Source organism: Carica papaya, chromosome 9 (assembly GCF_054855325.1).
Source record: "Carica papaya isolate Zhongbai chromosome 9, ASM5485532v1, whole genome shotgun sequence".
Taxonomy (NCBI): domain Eukaryota; kingdom Viridiplantae; phylum Streptophyta; class Magnoliopsida; order Brassicales; family Caricaceae; genus Carica; species Carica papaya.
Window position 1 is genome coordinate 13,325,976 of NC_142317.1, and position 22,712 is coordinate 13,348,687.

General features: G+C 43.3%; 12 pseudogenes; all 12 read left to right on the plus strand.

Annotated features, from left to right (window-relative positions):
• The first annotated feature begins 680 nt into the window (after positions 1–680).
• Positions 681–799, plus strand: LOC148240029 (5S ribosomal RNA; annotated as a pseudogene).
• Positions 800–2,091: 1,292 nt separating this feature from the next.
• On the plus strand, positions 2,092–2,210 carry LOC148240030 (5S ribosomal RNA; annotated as a pseudogene).
• Positions 2,211–2,560: 350 nt separating this feature from the next.
• On the plus strand, positions 2,561–2,679 carry LOC148240031 (5S ribosomal RNA; annotated as a pseudogene).
• A 350-nt stretch (positions 2,680–3,029) lies between these two features.
• On the plus strand, positions 3,030–3,148 carry LOC148240032 (5S ribosomal RNA; annotated as a pseudogene).
• Positions 3,149–3,497: 349 nt separating this feature from the next.
• On the plus strand, positions 3,498–3,616 carry LOC148240033 (5S ribosomal RNA; annotated as a pseudogene).
• A 350-nt stretch (positions 3,617–3,966) lies between these two features.
• LOC148240034 (5S ribosomal RNA) lies at positions 3,967–4,085 on the plus strand (annotated as a pseudogene).
• Positions 4,086–9,006: 4,921 nt separating this feature from the next.
• LOC148240035 (5S ribosomal RNA) lies at positions 9,007–9,122 on the plus strand (annotated as a pseudogene).
• Positions 9,123–15,423: 6,301 nt separating this feature from the next.
• LOC148240036 (5S ribosomal RNA) lies at positions 15,424–15,542 on the plus strand (annotated as a pseudogene).
• A 348-nt stretch (positions 15,543–15,890) lies between these two features.
• On the plus strand, positions 15,891–16,009 carry LOC148240037 (5S ribosomal RNA; annotated as a pseudogene).
• Positions 16,010–16,357: 348 nt separating this feature from the next.
• Positions 16,358–16,476, plus strand: LOC148240038 (5S ribosomal RNA; annotated as a pseudogene).
• A 1,499-nt stretch (positions 16,477–17,975) lies between these two features.
• Positions 17,976–18,094, plus strand: LOC148240039 (5S ribosomal RNA; annotated as a pseudogene).
• Positions 18,095–21,567: 3,473 nt separating this feature from the next.
• On the plus strand, positions 21,568–21,686 carry LOC148240040 (5S ribosomal RNA; annotated as a pseudogene).
• Positions 21,687–22,712: the final 1,026 nt, after the last annotated feature.

Genomic DNA, 22,712 nt, shown 5'->3' on the forward strand with positions numbered 1-22,712 from the left:
TCTCGTGTTGCACCTATATTTTTGCACACGAGGCAATAAATGTTACGCGCGACTGGAACTATGGTCCGTTAGTTCATTCAAAAACTTGAATCACAGCGTCAGGGCATTTTACTTAATATTTTTTGTGCAATTATTTATAGTCCACCACATGATAATAGTGTCATTTCGAGCATCTTACATAGTAGAACAACAAAAAACGAGGTGCGACCGGCAGTCTGTTCATCTTAGCATGAGTCGAGCCGTCAGAACATTTCGCTTGATATTAGAATTAAAAGCAGAGGTGCAGGGTGCATGCATAGTGAAAAAAATGACAGGAGGGGGGAAGGAAGGAGAAGGGGTATATGTATTTACAGGACAAAATGGAATGGGTGCAATCATTCCAGTACTAATTCACCGGATCCCATCATGGCACTGTAGCATTTTCCTTAATATTTTTCGTGTATTCAATTAAAGCCCATTACGTGATAAGAGTGTTATCACGAGTATCTTACATAGTAGAATAACAAAAACAGAGGTGCAGCGGCGCGATCCGTTCATATGGGCATGAGTCGAGGCGCTAGGGTATTTCAATTGATATTAGAACTAGAATTAGAGGTGAGGTGTGCATGCACAGCGAAACAAGTGACAGGAAGGGGGAGGGAAAGAGAAGGGGTATGTGTATTTGTGGCACAAACTACAATTGGTGTGATCAAACCAGCACAAGTTCATTAGATTCCATTAGAACTCCGTAGTTAAGCGTGCTTGGCCGAGAGTAGTACTAGGATGGGTGACCTCCTAGGAAGTCCTCGTGTTGCACCATTCTTTTTGTAGACAGGGCATTAAACGTTATGCAGGATCGAAGTGACGGTCAGCTGGTTCAATCGTAAACAAGAGTCACGGCACCACGACATTTTACTTAATATTTTTCGTGCATTCAATTAAAGCCCATTACGTAATAAGAGTGTTATCACAAGTATCTTACATAGTAGAACAACGAAAACAGAGGCGTAGCGGCGCAATTCGTTCATATAGGCATGAGTTGAGGCACCGAGACATTTTGCTTGATATTAGAACTAGAAACAGATGTGAGGTGTGTGTGCAGAACGAAATAAATGACGGGATGAGAGAGGGAAGGATAAGGGATATATATATTTGGGGCGTATTGGAACGAGTGCGATCATAACAGCATTAATTCACCGGATCCCATCAAAACACCGTAGTTAAGTGTGTTTAGCCAAGAGTAGTACTAGGATAGTTGACCTCCTGGGAAGTCCTCATGTTGCACCTTTTTTTTACAGATGGAGCGTTAAACGTTATGCAGGACCGGAGTGACGGTCTGCCGGTTCATTCATAAACGAGAGTTACAGCACTGGGACATTTTGCTTAATATTTTTTGTGTATTCAATTAAAGCCCATCAAGTGATAAGAGTGCTATTACGAGTATCTTACATAGCTGAACAATGAAAACAAAGGTGCGGTGGGCGATCCGTTCATATGGGCATGAGTCGAGGCGTTGGGGCATTTTGCTTGATATTAAAATTAGAAACAGAGGTGAGGTGTGCACGCACAGCAAAGTAAATGATGGGAGAGGGGAGGGAAGGAGAAGGGGCACATTCATTTATAGCGCGAAATAGGACGGGTGTGATCATACCAACACTAATACACCGAATCACATAAGAACTCTACAATTAAGTGTCCTTTAGTGAGGGTAGTACTAAGATGGTTGACCTCTTGGAAAGTCTTTGTGTTGCACCTATTTTTTTGCACACGAGGCAATAAACGTTATGTGCGACTGGAACCACAATCTGTCGGTTCATTCGCAAATGTGAGTCCTGGCGTCAGAGCATTTTGCTTAATATTTTTCGTGCATTCATTTATAGTCCATCACGTTATAAGAGTGTCATTTCAAGTATCTTAAATAGTATAATAATGAAAAATAAGGTATGATGGGCAGTCCATTCATCTGTGCGTGAGCCGAGCTGCCGGGGCATTTTGTTTGATATTTGAATTAGAAGTACAGGTGCAGGGTGCGCGCACAGTGAAAAAAAAGACGGAAAAGGAGGGGGGGGGGGCAGGAGAATGAGTATATGTATTTGCAGTGCAAAATGGAATGGGTGTGATCATACCATCACTAATTCACCGGATCCCATCAAAACTACGTAGTTAAGCATTCTTGGGCGAGAGTAGAACTAGGTTGGGTGACCTCCTAGGAAGTTCTCGTGTTGCACCCTTCTTTTTGAAGACAGAGTGTTAAACGTTACGCCAGATCGGACCGATTGTCCATTAGTTCATTCGCAAACGTTAGTCACAGCTTTGGGGCATTTTTTTTAATATTTTTCATGTATTCAATTAAAGTTCATCATATGATAATAGTGTTATTACGAGTATCTTAGATAGTAGAACAACGAAAAAAGAGGTGCGGAGGGCAATCCGTTCATATGTGCATGAGTTGAGGCACTGGGGCATTTCACTTAATATTAGAACTAAAAGCAGAGGTGAGGTATGCATGCATAGCAAAGCAAATGATGGGAGGGGAGAGGGATGGAGAAGGGATATATGTATTTGCAACGTCAAATGGAATGGGTGCGATCATACCAGCACTAATTCACCAGATCCCATCAGAACTCCGCAGTTAAGCATTTTTGTGCGAGAGTAGTACTAGCATGGGTGACCTCCTACGAAGTTCCTGTGTTGCATCCTTCTTTTTGTAGACGGGGCATTAAACGTTACGTGGGACCGAAACGACGGTCCGCCAGTTCATTCATAAACATGAGTCACAGTACCAGAGCATTTTGCTTAATATTTTTCGTGCATTCAATTAAAGCCCATCACATGATAAGAGTGTTATTACGAGTATCTTACATAGTAGAATAACAAAAATAGAGGTGCAGTGGGTGATCCGTTCATATGGGAATTAGTCGAGGCGCTGAGGCATTTTGCTTGATATTAAAACTAGAAGCAGAGGTGAGGTGTGCGTGCACAACGAAACAAATGACGGGAGGGGGGAGGGAAGGAGAAGGGGTATATGTATTTGCCGTGCAAATTTGAACGGGTGTGATCGTACTAGCTCCAATTCACCGGATCCCATCAGAACTCTGCATTTAAGTGTGTTTGGGCAAGAGTAATACTAGGATGGGTGACCTCCTAAGAAGTCCTCGTGTTGCACCCTCTTTTTGCAGATGTGACGTTAAATGTTACGCGGGATTTAAGCGAAGATCCGTAGGTTCATTCGCAAACGTGAGTCACGGCGACGTGGCATTTTGCTTAATATTTTTCGTGCATTCAATTAAAATGCATAACATAATAAGAGTATTATTACGAGTATCTTACATAATAGAACTACAAAAAAAGAGGTACGGGGGGCGATCCATTCATATAGGCCTGAGTCGAGGTGCTGGGGCATTTCGCTTTATATTATAACTAGAAGTAGAGGTGCGGTGTGCGCGCACAGCGAAATAAATGACAGGAGGGGGGAGGGAAGGAGAAGGGGTATATGTATTTGCAGCGGGAATTAGAACGAGTGCGATCATACTAGCACTAATTCACCAGATCCCATCAAAACTCCGAATTTAAGCATGCCTGGGCGATAATAGTACTAGGATGGATGACCTCCTGGGAAGTTTTCGTGTTGCACCCTTCTTTTTGGAAACGGGACGTTAAACGTTATGCGGGACTGAAGTGACGGTCTGTTAGTTCTTTCGCAAACGTGAGTCACGATATCATAGCATTTTGCTTAATATTATTTGTACATTCAATTATAGCCCACCACGTGATAAGAGTGTCATTACAAGTATCTTACATAGTAAAACAACAAAAACAGAGGTGCATCGGGTGATCTGTTCATCTGGACGTGAGTCGAGGTGCCCTAACATTTCACTTGATATTACAATCAGAAGCAGAGGTAAGGTGTGCGTGTACAGTAATACAAATGATGGGAGGGTGAAGGGAAAGAGAAGGGGCACATGTATTTGTAGCGCAGAATGGGATGGGTGAGATGAGACCAGCACTAATGCACCAGATCCCATAAGAACTCTGCAGTTAAGTGTCCTTGAGTGAGAGTAGTACTGAGATGGTTGACCTCCTGGGAAGTTCTCGTTTTGCACCTGTTTTTTTGAATACGAGGAATTAAACGCTACGCGCGACTGGAACCACGGTCCGCTGGTTCATTCAGAAATGTGAGTCGCAGCACAATGACATTTTGCTTAATATTTTTCGTGCATTCATTTATAGTCCACTACGTAATAATAGTGTTATTACGAGTATCTTACATAGTAAAATAATGAAAAATAAGGTACGGCAGGCGGTCCGTTCATCGGGTGTGGGTCGATTTGTCAGAGTATTTCGCTTGATATTAGAATTAGAAGCAGAGGTGCAGTGTGTGCGCACAGCAAAACAAATGATTGGAGGGGGGAGGGAATGAGAAGGAGCATATGTATTTGCAGCGCTAAATGGAACGGGTGCGATCATACCAGCACTAATTCACCGGATCCCATCAGTATTTTGTAGTTAAGCGTGCTTGGGCAAGATGTCCTCGTGTGAAGTCCTTGTGTTGCACCATTCTTTTTGCAGAAAGGACATTAAACGTTACGCAGGACCGGAGCAACGGTCCTCCGATTTATTCGTAAAGGTGAGTTACAGTGCCGGGACATTTTGCTTAATATTTTTCGTACATTTAATTATATCCCACCATGTGATAAAAGTGTCATTAAGAGTATCTTACATAGTAAAATAATGAAAATAGAGATGCAGCGGGCAGTCCGTTCATCGAGGCATTAGACGTTACGCACGTCTAGAGCCATGGTCCCTCAGTTCGTTCTAAGATGTGAGTCATGGCGCCATAGTATTTTGCTTAATATTTTTTGTGCATTCAATTATAGCCCACCACGTGATAAGAGTGTCATTACGAGTATCTTACATAGTAAAACAATGAAAACTGAGGTGGGGTGGACGATCCGTTCATCTGGGCGTGAGTCGAGGCACCTTGACATTTCGCTTGATATTAAAATTAGAAGCAGAGGTGAGGGACACGTGTACAATGATACAAATGATGGGAGGGAGAAAGAAAGGAGAAGGGCCACATATATCTGTAGCGCGGAATGGGACAGGTGAGATGAGACCAGCACTAATGCACCGAATCCCATAAGAACTCTGCTATTAAGTGTCCTTGAGTGAGAGTAGTAGTACTAAGACACTTTTTGCACACGAGGCATTAAATGTTACGCATGACCAGAACCATGGTCTGCTGGTTCATTCGCAAATGTGAGTCGCAGAGCCAAAGCATTTTACTTAATATTTTTCGTGCATTCATTTATAGTCCACCACATGATAAGGGTGTGATTACGAACATCTTACATAGTAAAACAATGAACAATAAAGTGTGGAGGGCGATTCGTTCATCGGGTGTGAGTTGATCTGCTGGAGCATTTCACTTGATATTAGAATTATAAGCAGAGGTCCAGTGTGCGCGCAAAGCGAAACAAAAAATGGGAGGGGGGAGGGAAGTAGAAGGGACATATGTATTTACAGCTCTAAATGGAACGGGTGCGATCATACCAGCACTAATTCACAGGATCCCATCAATATTTTACAGTTAAGCGTGCTTGCACGAGAATAGTACTAGGATGGGTGACCTCCTGAGTAGTCCTCGTGTTGCACCATTCTTTTTACAGACGGGACGTTAAACGTTACACTGGACCGGAGTGATGGTCCTCCAATTCATTCGTAAAAGTGAGTCACGACGCTGGGGCATTTTGCTTAATATTTTTCGTGCATTCAATTATATCCCACCACGTGATAAGAATGGCATTACGGGTATCTTACATAGTAGAACAAGGAAAACAGAGATGCGACGAGTGGTCTGTTCATGGAGGCATGAGTCGAGGCATGGGCATTAGACGTTACGCGCGACCAGAGCCATGGTCCGTCAATTTTTTCATAAACGTGAGTCACGACGCTGAGGTATTTTGTTTAATATTATTTGTGCATTCAATTATAACCCACCACGTAATAAGAGTGTTATTACGAGTATCTTACAAAATAGAACAACAAAAAATGAGGTACGGCAGACGGTCCATTCATTTGGGCGTAAGTCTAGCCACAGGGACATTTCACATGATATTAGAAATACAAGCAGAGGTGCAGTGTGCGTGCACAACGAAATAAATGTTAGGAGTGGGGAGGGAAGGAGAACAGGTAGATGTATTTGTAGCGCAAAATAGGGTGGGTGCAATCACATCAGCACTAACTAACCGGATCCCATATGAACTCTGTAGGTAAGGATGCTTCGGTGAAAGTAGTACTAGGACCGGTGACCTCCTGGGAAGACCTCGTATTGTACTCGTCTTTTTGCGGGCGTTAAATGTTATGCGCGACCTGAACCACAATTTACCTGTTCATTCGTAAACGTTAGTCGCAGCACTCGGGTATTTTGCTTAATATTTTTTGAGCATTCATTTATAGTCCACCAGATGATAAGATTGTCATTACGAGTATCTTACATAGTAGAACAACAGAAAATGAGGTGCGGTGGGCGGTCCGTTCATCTGGTCATAAGTCGAGCTATCGAGGCATTTCACTTGATATTAGAATTAGAAACAGAAGTGTAGTGTGCGTGCACAGCGAAACAAATAATGGGAAGGGGGAGGGAAGGAGAAGGGTATATCTTTTTACAGCGTGAAATGGAACGGGTTCAATCATATCAGCACTAATTCATTAGAACCAATCAGAAATCTGCAGTTAAGCGTGCTTAGGCGAGAGTAGTACTCGGATGGGTGACCTCTTAAGAAGTCCTTGTGTTGTACAATTCTTTTTGCAAACGAGGTGTTAAATGTTACGCGAGACCGGAGCAATGGTCCACTGGTGCATTTGCAAACTTGAGTCACGGTGCTGTTGCATTTTGCTAAATATTTTTTATGCATTCAATTATAGCCTATCACGTAATAAGAGTGTTATTACGAGTATCTTATATAGTAGAATAACGAAAACAGAGGTGCAGCGAGTGATCCATTCATATGAGCGTGAGTCGAGGCGCCAGGGCATTTTGCTTGATATTAAAACTAGAAGCAAAGGTCAAGTGTGCGTGTACAACGATACAAATGATTGGAGGGGGGAGGGAAGGAAAAGGGGTACATGCATTTGTAGCGCATAATGGGACGGGTGAGATGAGACCAGTACTAATGCACCGAATCCCATAAGAACTTTGTAGTTAAGCATATTTGGGCGAGAGTAGTATTAGGATGGGTGATCTCTTAGGAAGTTCTCATGTTGCACCCTTCTTTTCATAGACGGAGCGTTAAATGTTACGCGGGACCAGAGCGACGGCCCGCTGGTTCATTCACAAACGTGAGTTACAACACTGGGGCATTTTGCTTAATATTTTTCGTGCATTCAATTAAAGCCCATCACATGATAATAGTGTTTTTATGAGTATCTTATATAGTAGAACAACGAAAATAGAGGTGCGGCGGGCAATCCATTCATATGGGCATGAGTCTAGGCGCTGGAGCATTTTGCTTGATATTAGAACTATAAGCAGAGGTGAGGTGTGTGCACATAGCAAAATAAATGATGGAAAGGGAGAGGGAATGAGAAGGGGTATATGTATTTGCAGCACGAACTAGAACAGGTGCGATCATACAAGCACTAATCAACTGGATCCCATCAGAACGCTGCAGTTAAGCGTGGTTGGGCGAGAGTAGTACTAGGTTGAATGACCTCATGGGAAGTTCTCATATTGCACCTTTTTTTTGCAGACGGGGTGTTACATGTTATGCGGGATCGGAGCGACAGTTCACTAGTTCATTTGCAAACATAAGTCACAGCGCCGGGACATTTTGCCTAATATTTTTTGTGCATTCAATTATAGCCCACCACATGATAAGAGTGTCATTACGAGTATCTTACATAATAGAACAACGAAAAAAGAGGTGCGGCGGACGATCCTTTCATATGGGCATGAGTCGTAACACCATGGGATTTCGCTTGATATTAAAGCTAAAGCAGAGGTGAAGTGTGCGCAAACAGCAAAGGAAATGATGGGAAGGGGGAGGGAAGGAGAAGGGGCACATGTATTTGTAGTGCGAAATGGGACTGGTACGATAAGACCAGCACTAATGCACCCAATCCCATAAGAACTCTACAGTTAAGTGTCCTTGGGTGAGAGTAGCACTAAGATGGTTGGCCTCCTGGGAAGTCCTCGTGTTGCACCTGTTTTTTTGCACACGAGGCGTTAAACGTTACGCGCGACCAAAATTTCGATCCGCCATTTCTTTTGCAAATGTGAGTCATGGCACTGGGGCATTTTGTTTAATATTTTTCATGCATTCAATTACAGCCCACCAAGTGATAAAAGTGTCATTACGAGTATCTTACATAGTAAAAAAATTAAAACAGAGGTGCAGTGGGCGATCTGTTCATGCGGTCGTGAGTTGAGGCACCAAGGCTTTTTACTTGATATTAAAACTAGATGCAGAGGTGACGTGTGCAAGTACAACGAATACAAATGATGGGAGGGGGGAGGGAAGGAGAAGGGGCACATGCATTTATAGCACAGAATAGGACGAGTGCGATCAGACCAGCACTAATACACCGAATCCCATAAGAATATGCAGTTAAGTGTTCTTAACTGAGAGTAGTACTAAGATAGTTGACCTCCTGGGAAGTCCTCGTGTTGCACCTATTATTTTGCACACGAGGCGTTAAATGTTACACGCGACCGAAACCATGGTCCACTGATTCATTCGCAAACGTGAGTCACGGCACCAGGGCATTTTGCTTAATATTTTTCATGCATTCATTTATAGTTCGCAACATGATAAGAGTGTCATTACGAGCATCTTACATAGTAAAACAACGAAAAACGGGGTGCGGCGGGCGGTCCGTTCATCTATGCATGAATCGAGCTGCCGGGGCATTTCACTTGATATTAGAATTAAAAGCAAAGGTTTTGTGTGTGCGCAAAGCGAAATAAATGATGAGAAGGGGGAGGGAAGAAGAAGGGATATATGTATTTGCAGCGCGAAATAGAATAAGTGCGATCATAACAGCACTAATTTACCGGATCCCATCAGAACTCTGCAGTTAAGCGTGCTTGGGCGAGAGTAGTACTAGGATGGGTGATATGGGAAGTCTTCGTGTTGCACCCTTTTTTTTGCAGACAGAGAGTTAAAGTTTACACGCAACCGTAGCGATGGTCCGTCGGTTTATTTGCAAACGTGAGTCGCGGTGCCGGGGCATTTTGCTTAATATTTTCGTGCATTAATTTATAGTGCACCAGGTGATAGGAGTGTCATTACAAGCATCTTACATAGTATAACAACGAAAACAGAGATGTAGTGGGTGGTCCATTCATCTAGGCGTGAGTCGAGGCACTAGGGCGTTAGACGTTACGCGCGACCGGAGCCACAGTCCGCGGGTTCCTTCACAAATATTAGTCGCGGCACCGGAGCATTTTGATTAATATTTTTCGTGCATTCATTCATAGTCCTCCATGTGATAAGAGTGTTATCACGAGCATCTTACATTGTAGAACAATAGAAAATGAGGTACGGTGGACGATCCATTTATCTGGGCTTGAGTCGAGCCACCAGGACATTTCGCTTGATATTCGAAATAGAAGTAAAGGTGCGGTGTGTGCGCACAACGTAACAAATGATGTGAGTTGGGAGGGTAGGAGAATGGGTAGATGTATTTGCAGCTGAAAATAGGGTGGGCGCAATCACACCAACACTAATGCACCGGATCCCATATGAACTCTGTAGTTAAGCATGCTTCAGCGAAAGTAGTACTAGGATGGGTGACCTCCTATGAAGACCTCATGTTGCACCCATTTTTTATGAATGCCCAGTTAAACTTTATGCGAGACCGAAGCCATAATCTGCCAACGTGAGTAATGGCGCAGGAGCATTTTACTTAATATTTTTCGTGCATTAATTTATAGTCCATCACGTGATGAGAGTATAATTACGATTATTTTACATAGTAGAACAATGAAAAATGAGGTTCGGTCGGTGGTCTGTTCATCTGGGTGTGAGTTGAGTCATCGGGGCATTTTGCTTGATATTAGAATAAGAAGTCGAGATGCAGTTTTTGTGCACTGCAAAATAAATGACGGGAGGGGGGAGGAAAGAGAAGGGGTATATGTATTTGCAGCGCAAAATGGAACGGATGCGATTATACCAACACTAATGTACCGGATCCCATCAGAACCCCATAGTTAAGCGTGCTTGGGCGAGAGTAGTACTGGTATGGGTGTGGCCCTCTAGAAAGTCTTCATTTTGCACTCGTCATTTTACGGACGGGGCATTAATCATTACGCGCGACTAGAGCCATAGTCCACCGGCGTGAGTCACAGCGCTGAGGTATTTTGCTTAATATTGTTTATGCATTCATTTATAATCGACCATGTGATAAGAGTGTTATTACGAGTATCTTACATAGTAAAACCATGAAAACACAGGTGTGGCGGGTGATCCGTTCATCTTGATGTGAGTAGAGGCACCAGGATATTTTGCTTTATATTAGAACTAGAAGTAGAGGTGCGGTGTGCGCGCACAACGAAACAAATGACAGGAGTGGGGAGGGAAGGAGAAGGGGTATATGTATTTGATGTGAGAAATGGAACGGGTGCCATCATACCAGCACTAATACATCGGATTTTACCAGAACACCGCAGTTAATCGTGCTTGGGTGAGAGTAGTACTAAGATGGGTGATCTTAGAAATTCTTCGTGTTACACTCATCATTTTACGGATGGGGCGTTAAACGTAACATGGGACCGGAGACACGATCCGCTAGTTCATTTCACAAGCATGAGTTGCGGTGCTAGGATATTATGCTTAATATTGTTCGTGCATTTATTTATAGTGTATCACGGGATGAAAGTGTCATTACTAGTATCTTACATAGTAGAACAACGAAAATAGAGGTGCGGGAGGTGGTCCATTAATCTGGGCGCGAGTTGAGGCGCCGAGGCATTTCACTCTAAATTAGAACTAGAAGTAGAGGTGCGGTGTGCGCGCACAAGAAAACAAATGATGGGAGGGGGGAGGGATAGAAAATGGTGTATGTATTTGCAGCGCAGAATATAACGGGAGTGATCATATCAACACTAGTGCACTGGATCCCATAAGAATTCTGCATTTAATTGTGCTTCGACAAGAGTGGTACTAGGATTGGGGACCTCCTTTGAAGTCCTCGTGATACACCCGTCTTTTTACGGATGGGGCATTGAATGTTACGCGCGATCGGAGCTACGGTCTGTCGGTTTATTCGCCAGCGCGAGTCGCGTTGTTAGGGAATTTTATTTTTTCTTTTCCGTGCATTCATTTATAGTTGAACATGTGATAAGAGCGTCATTACAAACATCTTACATAGTAGAAAAAGGAAAAAAGAGGTGCGACAGACGCTCCGTTCTTCTGGGTGTGAGTTAATGTCCCGGGGTATTTTGCTTGATATTAAAACTAGAAGTAGAGGTGTGGTGTGCATGCACATCAAAACAAATGATGGGAGGTGGGAGGGAAGGAGTAAGGGTACATGCATTTAAGCACGGAATGAGATAGGTGTGATCATACCAGCACTGATGCACTAGATCCCATCAAAACTTGAAGCTAAGCGTGCTTGGACAAGAGTAGTACTAAGATGGGTGACCTCCTAGGAGGTCCTCTTGTTGCACAAGTTTTTTTACGGACAGGGGATTAAACGTTACGCGAGACTGGAGTCACGGTCCACCGGATCATTCGCCAACGTGAGTCACGGCGCCGGGACATTTTGCTTAATATTTTTTGTGCATCCATTTATAGTATACCTTGCTATAAGAGTTTTATTAAGATTATCTTAATTAGTAGAATAATGAAAATAGAAGTGCGGCGGGTGGTTAGTTCATCTGGGCTTTAGTCGAGGTGCCGGGACATTTCGCTTGATATTAGAACTAGTAGCAGAGCTGAGGTGCGCGCACATAACAAAACAAATGATGGGATAGGGGATAGAAGGAGAATAGGTACATGCATTTGCAGTGTGAAATGGGACGGGTGCGATCATACCAACAATAATGCACCAGATCCCATCAAAACTCGCAGCTAAGCGTGCTTAGGTGAGAGTAGTACTATGGGTGACCTCCTAGGAGGTCCCTTGTGTTGCATCTGGCTTGTTGTGGACGGGGCGTTAAACTTTACACACGATCGGAGCCACGGTCCACCGGTTCATTCACTGGCGTGAGTCGTGGTGCTGGGAAATTTTGCTTAATATTTTTCATGCATTCATTTATAGTCAACCACATGATAAAAGTTCCATTATCAACATCTTAAATAGTAGAAAAACAAAAACAGTGGTACGACAGGCGGTCTGTTCATCTTGGCCTGAATCGAGGCGCAGGGCATTTCACTTTATATTAGAACTAGAAGCAGAGGTGAGGTGTGCGCCCACAGCGAAACAAATGATAGGACGAGGGACGGAAGCAGAACGGTACATGCATTCGTAGCATGGAATGATACGGGTGCGATTATACCAGATTATACCAAAACTAATGCACTAGATTCCATCAGAACTTTGCAGTTATGCGTGCTTGGGAGAGAGTAGTACTAAGATCGGTGACCTCCTGGGAAGTCCTCTTGTTGCACCTATCTTTTTGTGGATGGGGCATTAAACGCTACCTGTGACCCGAGACATGATACATTGGTTCATTCACCGCGTGAGTCGTGGCACCGGAACATTTTACTTAATATTTTTCTTGCAATCATTTATAGTCCATCACGTGATTAGAGTTTCATTACGAGTATCTTAAATAGTAGAACAATGAAAATAGAGGTACGACAGGCAGTCCGTTCAACTGGGTGTTAGTTGAGGTACCGGGGCATTTTTCTTGATATTAGAACTATAAGCAGAGGTGCAGTGTGCGTCCACAGCAAAACAAACGACGAGAGGGAAGAGGGAAGGAGAAGGGGTATATGTATATGCAGCACGAAATGGGACGGGTGCTGTCATACCAGCACTAATGCACCGAATTCCATCATAACTCTGTAGTTAAACATGCTTGGGCGAGAGTAGTACTAAGATGGGTGACCTCTAGAAATGGGCACATGTATTCGCAGCGCGAAGTGTGACGAGTTTGATCGTACAAGTATTAATGCATAAGATCTCATTAGAACTCTGCAGTTAAGCGTGCTTGGGCAAAAGTAGTACTAGAATAGGTGACCTCCTGGGAAGTTTCTTGTGTTGCACAATTCTTTTTGTAGACGGAGTGTTAAATGTTATGTAGGACTGGAGAAATGTCCCCCAGTTCATTCGCCGATGTGAGTCGCTGCGCCAGAATATTTTGCTTAATATTTTTCATGCATTCATTTATACTCCATCGCTAGATAAGAATGTCATTACGGGTATCTTACATAATAAAACAATGAAAACAGAGGTGCAGCGGGAAGTCCGTTCATCTGGACATGAGTCGAGGCACCGGGGTAATTCGCTTGATATTAGAATTAGAAGCAGAGATGAGATGTGCTCACACAATGAAACAAATGATGGAAGAGGGGAGGAAAGGACAATGGGTACATTTATTTGCAGTGCAAAGTGAGATAGGTTTGATTGTACCAGCATTAATGCACCAGATCCCATCAAAATTCCGCAGTTAAGTGTGCTTGGACGAGAGTAGTACTAAAATGGGTGACCTCCTAGGAAATTCTCATGTTGTACCCTTCTTTTTGCAGACATGGCATTAAATGTTACATGAGACCGGAGCGACGGTCCAACGGTTCATTCGCAAACATGAGTCACGACGCTAGGACATTTTGCTTAATATTTTTCGTGTATTCAATTAAAGCCCATCAAGTAATAAGAGTGTTATTACAAGTATCTTACATAGTAGAAAAATGAAAATAGAGGCACGGTGGGCGATCCGTTCATATAGGAATGAATCGAGGCACTGAGGCATTTCAATTGATATTAGAACTAGAAGTAGAGGTGAGGTGTGCACGCATTGCAAAACAAATGATGGGAAGGAAGAGGGAAGGAGAAGGGCTATATGTATTTGCGGCGCAAACTAGAACGGGTGTGATCACACCCACACTAATTCACTCGATCCCATCAGAATTGCAAAGTTAATTGTGCTTGGGCAAGAGTAGTACTAGGATGGGTGACCTCCTGAAAAGTCCTCGTGTTGCTCCCTTCTCTCTATAGATGGGGCGTTAAATGTTACACAGGACTGGAGCGATGGTCCAGCAGTTCCTTCATAAACGTGAGTCACGGCGCCGGGGCATTTTACTTAATATTTTTGATAAATTCAATTAAAGCCCGTCAAGTGATAAGAGTATTATTACGAGTATCTTATATAGTAGAACAACGAAAACGGAGGTGCGTCGGGCGATCCATTCATATGGGCATGAGTCAAGGCACTGGGGCATTTCACTTGATATTAGAATTAAAAGCAGAGGTGAGATATGCGCGCACAACGAAGTAAATGATGGGAGGGGGAGGGAAGAAGAAGGGGCACATGCATTTGTAGCATGGAATGGGACGGGTGCGATCAGGCCAGCACTAATGTGCCGAATCCCATAAGAACTCTGTAGTTAAGTGTCCTTCGGTGAGAGTAGTACTAAGATGGTTGACCTCTTGGAAAGTTCTCATGTTGCACCTATTTGTTTGCACACTAGGCAATAAGCATTACGCGTGATCGAAACCATGGTCCATCGATTCCTTCGCAAACATGAGTCGCGGCATTAGGGCAATTTGCTTAATATTTTTCATACATTCATTTATAATCCACCACATGATAAGAGTGTAATTACGAGCATCTTACATAGTAGAACAACAAAAAACAAGGTGCGGCGGGCGGTCCATTCATCTTGGGGTGAGTCTAGCTTACGGGGTATTTCACTTGATATTAGAATTAGAAGCAGAGGTGCGGGGTGCATGCACAGTGAAAAAAATTACGGGGGGGGGGGAGGGAAGGAGAAGAAGTATATGTATTTGAAGCGCGAAATGGAACGGATGTGATCATACTAGCACTAATTTACCAAATCCCATCAAAACTCTGTAGTTAAAAATTTTTGAGCGAGAATAGTAGCATGATGGGTGACCTCTTAGGAAGTCCTTGTGTTGCACAATTCTTTTTGCAGATGGGGCGTTAAACGTTACGCAGCACCGGAGCAACGGTTTGCCTGTTCATTCGCAAACGTGAGTCATGGTGTCGGGGCATTTTGCTTAATATTTTTCGTGCACTCAATAAAAGCCCATCAAATAATAAGAGTGTTATTACGAGTATCTTACATAGTAAAAGAACAAAAACAGACGTGCGGCAGCGCGATCTGTTCATATGGGCGTAAGTCGAGGCACCGGGGCATTTTCCTTGATATTAGAACTAGAAGTAAAGGTGAGGTGTGCGCGCACAATGAAACAAATGACGGGAGGGGGGAGGGAAGGATAAAGGGTATATTTATTTGTGGCGCGAACTGGAATGGTTGCGATCATACCAGCACTAATTCACTAGATCCCATTAGAACTTCACAGTTAAGCGTACTTAGGCAAGAGTAGTAATAGGATGGGTGACCTGCTGAGAAGTTCTCGTGTTGCACCCTTCTTTTTGCAACCAGGGCATTAAATGTTACGCATGATCGGAGTGATGGCCCGCTGGTTCATTCGTAAACGTGAGTCACGGCGCCGGAACATTTCGCTTAATATTTTGCGTGCATTTAATTAAAGCTCATTACGTGATAAGAGTGTTATCACGAGTATCCTACATAGTAGAACATCAAAAATAGAGGTACCACAGGCGATCCATTCATATGGACAAGAGTCGAGGCGTCGGGGCATTTCGCTTGATATTAACTAGAAGCAGAGGTGAGGTGTGCGCACACAGCGAAATAAATAATAGGAGGGGGGAGAGAAGGAGAAGGGATATATTTATTCGTGGCGCAAATTAGAACGAGTGCGATCATACTAGCACTAACTCACCAGATCCAATAAGAACTCCACAGTTAAGCGTGCTTGGGCGAAAGTAGTATTAGGATGGATGACCTCTTGGGAAGTCCTTGTGTTGCACCTTTTTTTGCAGACATGGTATTAAACATTATGCAAGACAGGAGCGACGGTCTGCTGGTTCATTTGCAAACGTGAGTCACGGTGCTGGGGCATTTTGCTTAATATTTTTCGTTTATTTAATAAAATCCTATCAAGTGATAAGAGTGTTATTACGAGTATCTTACATAATAGAATAATAAAAACAGAGGTGTCGCGAGCAATCCATTCATATGGACATGAGTCAAGGTGCCGGGACATTTCGCTTCATATTAGAATTAGAGGCAGAGGTGAGGTGTGCGCGCACAACGAAATAAATGATGGGAGGGGGGAGAAAAGGAGAAGGAGCACATGCATTTATAGTGCAGAATAGGACAGGTGCGATCAGAGCAGCATTAGTGCACCAAATCCCATAAGAACTCTGCAGTTAAGTGTCCTTGGGTGAGAGTAGTACTAAGATGGTTGACCTCTTGCGAAGTCCTCATGTTGCACCTGTTTTTTTGTACACAATGCACTAAACGTTACGCGTAATTGGAACTACGTCCGTCGGTTCATTACCAAACGTGAATCACAGAGCCGGGACATTTTGCTTAATATTTTTCATTCACTCAATTACAGTCCACTACATGATAAGAGTGTCATTACGAGTATCTTACATAGTGAAAAAATAAAAACAGAGGTACGGTAGGGGATCTGTTCATGTGGGCGTAAATTAAGGCGTTGGGGCATTTTTCTTAATATTAAAATTAGAACCAGAGGTGAGGTGTGCATGTACAACAATATAAATGATGAGAAGGGGGAGGGAATAAGAAGAGGTACATGCATTTATAGCGCGGAATGGGACGAGTGCGATCAGACCAGCACTGATGCACCGAATCCCATAGGAACTATGCAGTTAAGTGTCCTTGGGTGAGAGTAGTACTAAGATTATTGACCTTCTTAGAATTCCTCGTGTTGTATCTGTCATTTTACACACGAAGCATTAAACATTATGCCCAACCGAAACCACGGTCCACCGTTTCATTCGTAAACGTGAGTCGCGGTGCCAGGGCATTTTACTTAATATTTTTTATGCATTCATTTATAGTCCACGCGTGATAATAGTGTCATTATAAGCTTCTTACATAGTAGAACAATAAAAAATAGGGTGCGTTGGCCGGTCCGTTCATCTGGGCATGAGTTAAGCCGCTGGGGCATTTCACTTGATATTAGAATTAGAAGCAGAGGTGTTGTGTTTGCACAAAGCGAAATAAATGATGAGAGGGGAGAGGGAAGGAGAAGGGGTATATGTATTTGCAGTGCGAAATGGAACAAGTGCGATCATACCAACTCTAATTCATTGGATCCTATCAGAACTCTACAGTTAAGCATGCTTGAGCAAGAATAGTACTAGGATGGGTGATCTGGGAAGTCCTCATGTTGCACCCTTCACTTTACAAATGGAGAGTTAAAGTTTAAGCGTGATCGTAGCGATGGTCCGCCGGTTCATTCACAAACATGAGTTGCGGTGCCGTGACATTTTGCTTAATATTTTTTGTGCATTTATTTACAGTCCACCAGGTGATAAGAGTGTCATTGCAAGCATCTTACATAGTATAACAACAAAAATAGAGATGCGGTGGGAGTTCCATTCATCTAAGGGTTAGTCAAGGAGTCAGGGCGTTAGATGTTAAGCGCGACCAGAGTCACGGTCCGCCTGTTCATTCACAAATGTGAGTTGCAGTACCGGAGCATTTTGATTAATATTTTTCGTGCATTCATTTATAGTTCCTCCATGTGATAAGAGTATTATTAGGAGCATCTTCCATAGTAGAACAACAAAAAATGAGGTGCGGTGGACGGTCCATTCATCTGGGCATGAGTCGAGCCACCTGGACATTTCGCTTGATATTAGAAATAGAAGAAAATGTGCAGTGTGCACACACAGTGTAACAAATGACGTGAGTTAGGAGGGTAGGAGAAGGGGTATATGTATTTGCAGCGCAAAATAGGGTGGGTGCAATCACACTAGCACTAATGCACCGGATCTCATATGAACTCTGTAGTCAAGCATGCTTCGGCGAGAATAGTACTAGGATGGGTGACCTCCTACGAAGATCTCGTGTTGCACCCATCTTTTTACGAATAGGACATTAAACGTAATGCTCGACTAGAGCCACAGTCTTCCAGCGTGAGTAATGGCACCAGGAAATTTTGCTTAATATTTTTTGTGCATTAATTTATAGTCCACCACGTGGTAAGAGTATACTTACGATTATTTTACATAGTAGAACAATGAAAAATGAGGTTCGGCTGATGGTCTGTTCATCTGGGCATGAGTCGAGTCACTAGGGCATTTCGCTTGATATTAGAACAAGATGCAGAGATGCAATTTTCGCGCACAGTGAAATAAATGATGGGAGGGGGAGGAAAAGAGAAGGGGTATATGTATCTGCAGTGCAGAATGGAATGGGTGCGATCATGCCAACACTAATGTATCAGATCCCATCAGAACCCCACAGTTAAGCGTCCTTAGGCGAGAATAGTACTAGCATGGGTGTTACCTCCTGGAAAGTCCTCATTTTGCACATGTTTTTTTACGAACGGGGCATTAAACGTTATGCGCCACTGGAGTCACAGTCCACCAGCATGAGTCGCGGTGTTGTGGTATTTTGCTTAATATTTTTTGTGCATTTATTTATAGTCCACCACGTGATAAAAGTATCATTACAAGTATCCTACATAATAGAACAACGAAAATAAAGGTGTGGCAGGTGGTCCGTTCATCTCGGCATGAGTCGAGGCGCCGGAGTATTTTGCTCTATATTAGAACTAGAAGTAGAGGTGCGGTGTGAGCACACAGAGAAACAAATGACGGGAATGGGGAGGGAAGGAAAAGGAGTATATGTATTTGATGCGCGAAATGGAACATGTGCCATCATACCAGCACTAATGCATCAAATCCTATCAGAACTCTGTAATTAATCGTGCTTGGGCGAGAGTAGTACTAGGATGGGTGATCTTGGGAATTCCTCGTGTTGCACTCGTCATTTTACGGATGGGGCATTAAACGTAACGTGTGACCTGAGACACAATCCACCGATTCATTCGCCGTGGTGAGTCTCAGCGCTGGGGCATTATGCTTAATATTTTTCGCGCATTTATTTATAGTCCATCACGGGATAAGAGTGTCATTACGAGTATTTTTATATAGAAGAACAACAAAAATAGAGGTGCGACGCGCTGTCCATTAATTTGGGCATGAGTCGAGGCACCAAGGCATTTCGTTCTATATTAGAACTAAAAGTAGAGGTACGGTGTGCGCACATAGGGAAATAAATTACGGGAGGGGAGAGGGATAGAAAAGAGTGTATCTATTTACAGCGTGGAATAGAATGGGTTTGATCATATCAACACTAGTGCACCGGATCCCATAAGAATTCTGCAGTTAAGCGTGCTTCAACGAGAGTAGTACTCCAATGGGTGACCTCCTTAGAAGTCCTTGTGATGCACCCGTCTTTTTGTGGATGGGGCATTAAACGTTACGCGCGACTGGAGTTACGGTCTATCCGTTCATTCGCTAGTGTGAGTTGCGTCATCAGGGCATTTTGTTTTTCTTTTTTCTTGCATTTATTTATAGTCGACCACGTGATAAAAGTGTCATTACGAACATCTTCTATAGTAGAACAATGAAAAAAGTGGTGCGGCAGGCACTCCATTTTTCTGGGTGTGAGTTAAGGTCCCGGGACATTTTACTTGATACTAGAACTAGAAGTAGAGGTGCGGTGTGCATGCACTTTGAAATAAATTGTGGGAGGTGGGAGGGAAGGAGTAGGGGTAGATGCTTTTGAGCACGGAATGAGATAGGTGTGATCATACCAGCACTAATGCACTGGATCCCATCAGAACTTGAAGTTAAGCGTGCTTAGATGAGAGTAGTACTAAGATGGGTGACCTCCTAGGAGGTCCTTTTGTTGCACAAGTTTTTTTGTGGACAGGGAGTTAAACGTTATGCGAGACTGGAGCCACGGTCCATTGGATCATTCGCCAATGTGAGTCACAGTGTTGAGGCATTTTGCTTAATATTTTTCGTGCATTCATTTATAGTCTACCACGTGATAAGAGTTTCATTACGATTATCTTAATTACTAGAGTAACGAAAATAGAGGTACGGTGGGCGGCCCGTTCATCTGGGCTTTAGTTGAGGTGACAGGGAATTTTGCTTGATATTAGAACTAGAAATAGAGGTGAGGTGTACGCACAAAATGAAACAAATGATGGGATGGGGGGAGGCAAGGAGAACCAGTATATGCATTTGCAGTGTGAAATGGGATGGGTGCGGTCATACCAGTAATAATGCACCGGATCCCATCATACTTGCAACTAAGTGTGCTTGGGTGAGAGTAGTACTATGGGTGACCTCCTGGGAAGTCCTTGTGTTGCATCTAGCTTGTTGTGGATGGGGTGTTAAACGTTACAAGCGATCGGAGCCACGGTCCACCAGTTCATTCGCTGGCGTGAGTCGTGGTGCTAAGGCATTTTGTTTAATATTTTTAGTGCATTCATTTATAGTCAACCACATGATAAAGGTGCGGCAGGTGGTCTGTTCATCTGGGCCTGAATCGATGCACTAGGGCATTTCACTTGATATTAGAACTAGAAGCAGAGGTGAGGTGCACGCCCACAACGAAACAAATGATAGGACGAGGGAGGGAAAAAAAAGGGGCACATGCATTCGTGGTGCAGAATGATACGGGTGCAATTTTATCAAAACTCCCTAGTTAAGCGTGTCTGGGCGAGAGTAGTACTAAGATGGGTGACCTCTTGAAAAATTCTCGTGTTGAACCCATCTTTTTGGGACAGGGCATTAAATGTTACGCGCGACCAAAGCCATAGTCAATCGTTTCATTCGCCATGATAAGAGTGTCCTTACTAGCATCTTAAATAGTATAACAACAAAAATAGATGTACAGCGAGCTGTCTGTTCATTTGGGCATGAGTTGAGGCATCAGGGCATCTCGCTTGATATTAGAGCTAGAAAGAGAGGTGAGGTGTGCGTGCACAGGGAAGCAAATGATGTGAGGGGGGAGTGAATGATAAGGGGCACATGTCTCTGCAATGCGTAATGGAAGGGGTGCGATTATACCAGCACTAATCCACTAGAACCCATTAGAATTTCGCAGTTAAGCATGCTTGGTTGAGCGTAGTACTAGGATGGGTGACCTCTTTGGAAGTCATCGTGTTGCGCCTATTTTTTTGCACACGAGGCATTAAACATTACGCGCAACCGGAGTCACCGTCCACCAATTTATTTGCAAACATGAGTCGCGGTGCCAGGGCATCTTGCTTAATATTTTTCATGTATTCATTTATAGTCTACCACATGATAAGAGTATCATTACGAGCATCTTATATAGTATAAAAATAAAAAATAAGGTGGTTGGGTGGTCCATTCATCTAGGCGTGAGTCGAGCCGCTGGGGCATATTGCTTAATATTAGAATTAGAAATAAAGGTGCGGTGTGCACGCATAACAAAACAAAAGACTGGAGGGGGGAGGGGAGAGAGAAGGAGAAGCGATATATGTATTTGCAGCACGAAATGGAACGGGCGCAATCATACCAGCAGTAATTCACTGGATCCCATCAGAACTCCACAGTTAAGCATGATTGGACAAGAGTAGTACTAGGATGGGTGACCTCCTTGGAAGTCCTCATGTTGTACCCATCTTTTTGCAGATGGGGCATTAAATGTTATGTGCGACTGTAGCCATAGTCCATCGGTTCATTTACAAACGTGAGTCGCGGCGTCGGGACATTTTGCTTAATATTTTCGTGCATTCATTTATAATCCACCACGTGATAAGAGTGTCAATACAAGCATCTTACATAGTATAACAACGAAAACAGAGATGCGACAGATGGTCCATTTAGATAGGCGTGAGTCGACGTACCGGGCAAATAGACATTACACACAACTGGAGCCACGGTTCGCCGATTCATTCACAAATGTGAGTCGCAACGCCAGAGCATTTTGCTTAATATTTTTTGTGCATTCATTTATAGTCTTCCATGTGATAAGAGTGTTATTACAAGCATCTTAGATAGTAAAATAACAGAAAACGAGGTTTGACGGACGGTTCGTTCATTTAGGCGTGAGTTGAGCTGCCGGGGAAGGAGAACGGGTAGATGTATTTTCAGTGCAAAATATGGTGGATGCAATCACACCAGCACAAATGAACTAAATCCCATATGAACTTTGTAGTTAAGCATGCTTCGGTTAGAGTAGTACTAGGATGGGTGACCTCCTGGAAAGAGCTCGTGTTGCATTCATCTTTTTGCGAACGGGGCGTTAAACATTATGCGCGATAGGAGCCACAGTCTGCCAGCGTGAGTAACAGCACCGGGGTATTTTGCTTAATATTTTTCATGCATTCATTTATAGTTCACCACGTGATAAGAGTGTAATTACTATGATTTTACATAGTCGAACAATGAAAAATAAGGTTTGGTGGGTGGTCAGTTCATCCGGGCGTGAGTCGAGTCGCCGAAGCATTTCGCTTGATATTAAAAAAAGAACTAGAGCTGCAATTTTTGCGCACAGCGAAATAAATGACAGGAGGGGGAGGAAAAGAGAAGGGGTATATGTATTTGCAGCGCAGAATGGAACAGGTGAGATCATACCAACATTAATGCACAAGATCCCATTAGAACCCCACAGTTAAGCGTGCTTGGGCGAGAGTAGTACTAGCAT